The 6,188-nt window shown below is 48.5% G+C and overlaps 1 long non-coding RNA gene across 1 annotated transcript in view; it reads right to left on the bottom strand.

The window, feature by feature from the left end:
* Positions 1-6,188, bottom strand: part of LOC132689222 (uncharacterized) — a 117,889-nt gene that overhangs the window by 47,162 nt on the left and 64,539 nt on the right. The window lies entirely within an intron of this gene.

The following is a 6,188-nucleotide window of genomic DNA, read 5'->3' as shown; positions in this document are numbered from 1 at the left end:
CTGAACCTCTCTGGGTGGGGTGCTGTAAGGAGACACGGCAGCCAGCAGGGAGGAGGTCACTGTGACCCCAGGCTGGCTGGAGCTCCCCTGAGGAGTGGGCTCAGAAGCCAGGGCTGCAGGCGAGCATCGGGTTACAGAGGGTGCAAGCCTGGCTCCTGTCCATGCTGGGCTGGGGTGGCCGCAGCCAGTGCTGACAGGTGCCTTGTGGTGCACGGCTGCCCGGGCATTGCCCAGAGACAGCTTCCTCCTCCTCCTCCTCCTCCAAGGCAGGAGGGGTGTGGGCCCTGTCCTCAGATTCCTAGAATTGACCAGCCTCAGCATGATGTCACAGGCAAGAAGACTCCCGGCAAGGCTGGAGTTGCTGCTGGCTTTGCCAAAGGTGAAGACAAGACCATGTGGAGTCAGCAGCCACCCAATGCTCCCCTCTCCCCACCCCCCGGGAGCATAGCTCGCACCCTATGGCTCCAGCCGTCTCCTTCCTGCCTGGCGACCAACCTCAGGGCTCATGTGCCTGCAATGCCAAGGGCTGCCTTCTCTCTTCCTCTGCTCGTTCTCCCGGGCAAGGTACAAATGTCACCACTCATGTAAGGTCTTCCCACACCCTCCCCTGTCCCCCCACCCCCAGGAAGTTAGAGCTCCCTCCAGTGTAGAATTTCCATCCCCTGATATCATTTGAATCGATCTGTCTATATCTCTCAATAAACAGTGCACCCTCTGAAGGCAGGATGCCTTATCTCTTTGTCCCTGGATGGGGACAGGGCTGAGTACAGTGATGGCATTTAGGAAAAGTGTAGAGAGCCAATAAAAACAATAACAATCCTAATAATGACTAATATCACCTATTCTTTGCCAGGAATTCTGCTAAGCACTTCATATGCAGAGTACGGAATCTTGCAAATAGGGAAAGTGAGGCGCAGAGTTCTGCTCCTGGCCCCATCACTAGTGACTGAGAGGCCCGGGCCTGCCCCCAGAGCTTGTGTGCTTATCGCTGGGTGCACTGCCTTTCAGATGGAAGCTTTTCCCCAGAGGCCAAGTCCCCTTGCCCCCAAGGAAGCCCCCGCCGGTCCTCTCTGGCTTCTGGCCCAGCCTGCTCAGCCCAAGGGCCCTCTCATGACAGGACGGAGGAGGAGAGAGGGGAGAACCCCTTCATTCCTAGACCCCTTTGATGAGCAGCCACAGTGACCAGGAGTTACTGACTCCAAGGGAAAATGACCCCATTTGCAGGTCACAGGAATATTTGTTCTTAATTTTCCCTTGTTCTCAAAGTGTCACCCTCACTGCTCTTCTGACCTCCCTTCCGGGCCCCTGGAGTTCCAGACTCAAGTGTCCCACAGCCCACAGAACATCTCCCTGATGACAGAGACACCTCAAAGTCAGCAGCCTGCACCCCAAGGAGAGAGTGGAAAAAGACCCCACCTCTGTCACAAACTCAGTAGAGAGGCCTGGGCCTCACAGACACTGTGGTCTTCATCAAGCAATTACATCAAAGAAGGAAACAGCTGGAGGATGGAAAGGAGCTCAGACCACAGGTTCCCAGGTGGCTCAGTCTGTTAAGCATCCGACTTCGGCTCGGGTCATGATCTCACAGTTTGTGGGTTTGAGCCCCGCATCAGGCTCTGTGCTCAGAGCCTGGAGCCTGCTTTAGAGTCTGTGTCTCCCTCTCTCCCTGGCCCTTCCCCACTCGTGCTATCTGTCTCTCTCTCTCTCTCTCTCTCTCTCTCAAAAATAAACATTAAGGAGAAGGAGCCTGGAGCACGAGGCCCTCTCCCCCTCACAGATCTCCCTGTCTCCCAGACCTTCTGCCTCCCACCCCTGTTCCAGGCTAAACCAGGAGGATGTCTCCAAAGGGCAGGCTGGACAAAGGCACTTCCTGGTTAGAAGCCTCCGGCAGTTCCCCAGCACCTTGGCTACACTTCCCAAGTCACAGGACTTAGCCTATGGTGCTGACTTTAGGTTGGCAGACAAATTCAATGGCTATACCACGTGCTGCCCTCTCCCTTTCTCCACTCCTCTTCCCAGACGGAGCACAGATATCCTCATCTCTGTAAAGTCGGCCGTGACTGCCCTCCCCTGACCACCAAATGGAAGTGTTAAAGTATCATGGGCCAATGGAATAAGAAAACCACTCCATGTTCCAATGTGCGAAGACATCCAGTCCCAGTTCAGTGCTCATGGGTGTCTAACGCTCTCCTGCACATGCAAAGCTCTCTTGCTTAACACAGAGAGAGAGCTGCCTCAAAGCCTGCAGCCCCGACTTTAGCGGCTCCGTTATGTTTACACTGCCTTTGTTTGCTGTTACCTTCTACTTAGTATAAGCAATACTGGTGTCTCCTTCAGTCACTGGCTCAACAAGTGTTTATTCATTCAACAACTGTTTATCGAGCACTGCAATAGTTTCCCGTGGATACGATAGCAAACTACCACAAAGTCAGTGGCTTAAAAAGCACAGAAATTTAGGGGCGCCTGGGTGGCGCAGTCGGTTAAGCGTCCGACTTCAGCCAGGTCACGATCTCGCGGTCCATGAGTTCGAGCCCCGCGTCAGGCTCTGGGCTGATGGCTCGGAGCCTGGAGCCTGCTTCCGATTCTGTGTCTCCCTCTCTCTCTGCCCCTCCCCCGTTCATGCTCTGTCTCTCTCTGTACCAAAAATAAATAAAAAAAAAAAACGTTGAAAAAAAAAAAGCACAGAAATTTATTCCCTTACAGTTCCAGAAGTCAGAGCTTTGAAGAGTCTTATGGGACAAAGATCAAGGTGTCAGCAGGCTTGTGCCCCCTCAAAATGCTCTAGGGAAGTCTTCCTTCCCTTCTGTGAGCTTCTAAAACTACATTCCTTGGCTCCTGGCCCCCTCCTTCATCTTCAAAGACAGCAGACTAGTATCTTGCTTCAGTTGTTACATTGATTTCTTCAGAGGCACCCAAATCTCCTTTTTATAAGGACACTTGGGGTTACATCTAGGGTGCACCCAGGTATCCTGGGATTATCTCCCCCATCTGCAAAGCTTCCATTCGTGCCCTAGTAGGTAACTTTCACAGGCTCCAGAGATCAGGATGTGGATATTTTGTCCATCAGTGGACAAGTACTGTTGGGTGGAGGGCTGGGGATGCATCTGTGAGTCAAGCAAACAAACCCCCTGCCCTCGTGGAACCTATACCCTCCTAGGAGGAGAGGTAGACAAAAAAAAAAAAAAAAAAAAAAATAACGAGCAATAAAAGAAATCGATGGCAGAGCATGGCAGAAGGTAAGAAGTGCTATGGGAGACAGAGAATGTGGGGCAGGGTAAGGGGGACTAGGAGTTTGCAGAGGCGTCAGTCATAATGCTATTTAGTCAGGGGAGACCTTGCAAATGCGTCCTCTGAGCTGCTTGAGGGAGTCCTTCATGCAGATATATTTGGGAGAAGAGTGTTACAGGCAGAGGAGAAGGGGTAATAAAAGAGTTTCCTCTTAAGATAATTAATTATTTTATTAGTTATTATTATTCTATTATTTATCTAGATTTATAGAATATATATTTCCAGCTTTTCTATATGTGTGTCTATATTATTTACAATTATGATCTCATTTAATATCATTATTTTTCATTAGTAAAATATCAGCCTTATAAAGGAGTGAAGTACTGTCACACAAAGACAATATGGACGAACCTCGGAACTATTACATTAAGTGAAAAAAGCCAAGGACCTAAGACCACATATTGTGTGGGCGCCTGGGTGGTTCGGTCAATTAGGCATCCAACTTCAGCTCAGGTCATGATCTTGAAGTTTGTGAGTTGGAGTCTCACATCAGGTTCTGCACTGTCAGTGGGGAACCTGCTTGGGATTCTCTCTCCCTCTCTCTCTCTCTCTGTCCCTCCCCCAATTGTACGTGTTCTCTCTCTTTCTCTCTCTCTCTCGGGAAAAAAAAAAATAAAGACCACATATCGTATGATTCCCTTTATATGAAATACTCCCAACAAGCACATGTATAGAGACAAAGTAGATTCACACTTGCCAGGGTTAGGGGAAGGGGAGAATAGGAAGTGGCTGTAATGGATACGGCATTTCTTTTCAGGACAGTGAAAATGTTTGGGAACTAGATAGAGGCGAATGCACCAAATGCCACTGAACTGTACACCTTAAATGGGTTAATCTTACATTATATGAATTTTGACCCAATAAAAAAGGGTCAAAAAATAAATCTACTTAAAGAAAAACGGCAGGGCACCTGGGTGGCTCAGTCAGTTTCTCTCTCTCTCTCTCTCTCTCTCTCTCTCTCTCTCTCTCTCTCTCCCTCTCCCTCTCTCTCTCCTTCTCTTTCTCAAAATAAATAAACTTTGTGGTGCCTGAGTGGGTGGCTCAGTCAGTTAAGCGTCAGACTTCAGCTCAGGTTATGATCTTGTGGTTCATGGTTTTAAGCCCCGCATCAGGTTCTGTGCTGACAACTTGGAGCCTGGAACTTGCTTCAGATTCTGTGTGTGTGTCTCTCTCTCTCTGCCCCTCCTCCTCTTGTGCTCTCTTTCTTTCTCTGTCTCAAAAATAAACATTAAAAACATTTTTAAAAATTAAAAAAAGAAACAAAAATGGTAAATGCAACCATGAAGAAAAGCAAGATGCAATGATCACCGGATGGCAGAAACTTCTGCGGGGTGGGAGTGGAGGTGGTCAGAGGGACACAGGGTGACAAAGAGCTGGCTGGAAATGATCGATTTCTCATCTTAAACGGTGGTGCACACATGGCTGGCTGCTTTCCTGTTTGTTTTTTATTTAACCAAACATGGTGTTTCATGTGCTCCTCTAGAACGCATGATTTTGCTCAATTTTTAAAAATCTCAGAGAAGATGTCTCAGGTCACGATCTCGCAGTTTCGTGAGTTCAAGCCCCGCATCAGGCTCAGCCTACTTGGGATTCTCTGTCTCCCTCTCTCTCTGCTCTCCCTGTCCCCCCAGTCACGCTGTGTCTCTCTGGAAAAAAAAAAATCTCGGTAAAGGAAGAAAATGATGAGTGGGTAGTAAGATAGGTATGATGTGGATGTTAACAGCATCCTAAAAGCAACATGGTGTTGTTCTAGGAAATGCCCTCAAGAGTCAAATATCGCCCTGGCTCTGTCCCTTCCCTCCTCCACTGAGGCAGGCCCAGGAGATGGCCGGCCAGGCATCCTTCAGGATGACTCTCCTGGGAAGGTCACTGCCAGGCTCAGTCTCCCCACGCAGCTACTGCCACTTCCCAGCCAGCTACAGAACCATCTCAGCTTCTTCTCTCCCAAGGCAGGACCAGCCCAGGGTGGAGAAGGGCCCTGGATCGGCAAGATTCCTGAGACATGTGCTTTAATTGCAGGCTACATACTGAAGGAGTCTCATTGTGCCCAGTTGGAAACTGGAAAGATCAGGCGGAGAAGGTGAAACAGAACTGATTGTTCAAATATTCCCTCACCCTCCTCCAGGAACACTTCTGGAGGAAACTTCCCAGCTGCTATTCTCATCTCTCTAGCCAGACCTGCGGGTGTTTGTTTGACAAACTATTGTTTGACAGCTGCTTGTTGACTGCATGTACTCAGGAATCTGGCGGTTGTCTTTTGTTCTCTTTTCATAACATTATTAATGTTATTAACATAACATTATTTCTGTTTCATAAAATTATTAATGTTATGTTACAAATTTTCATTTGTATTTATACAAGAGTGATACATACTGTGTTAGGAACCTTGTCTGCAAGTGTCAAAAACCTAACTCAAGTTGGATTGAGAAAAAAGAAATAAATTTCAGCTCTGACAACCAGAAATGCATCTCCATCTTCAGGAATGGCTGGATCCAGAGGCTGAAATGATAAGATCAGGACTCTTACTTTCTGCCTCTCCCCTGGGCTATACTGTGTTAACTCCATTCTCAGACACACCCCCTTACAGGGGGACAATGGATGCTGGAAGCCCCAGACAAGTACCCCATCTCTCGGCACCCCCAAAAGAAAGAGAGTTTATCTCTTACAACTATTTAAAAAAAAAAAAGTTATCCCATGGGTTTATGGATTTGCACTGGACATAATTGAGTCACCGGTCTTTTCTTGAACGGATCACTGTGGCCAAACAGATGAAACACTGTGACTGGCCAGACCTGGATCACTTGGCTGTTTCTGCATTGGGGGAGCAGCCTCCTTCCCCCCCCCCCCCCCAAAATACACTGAAAGACAGTGGGGTAAGAAGAGATTGCCCACGAGGGTAC

This window comes from Panthera onca, chromosome E3, assembly GCF_046562875.1.
Source record: "Panthera onca isolate mPanOnc1 chromosome E3, mPanOnc1 haplotype 2, whole genome shotgun sequence".
Classification (NCBI taxonomy): domain Eukaryota; kingdom Metazoa; phylum Chordata; class Mammalia; order Carnivora; family Felidae; genus Panthera; species Panthera onca.
This window is presented reverse-complemented; position numbering and strand designations above follow the sequence as displayed.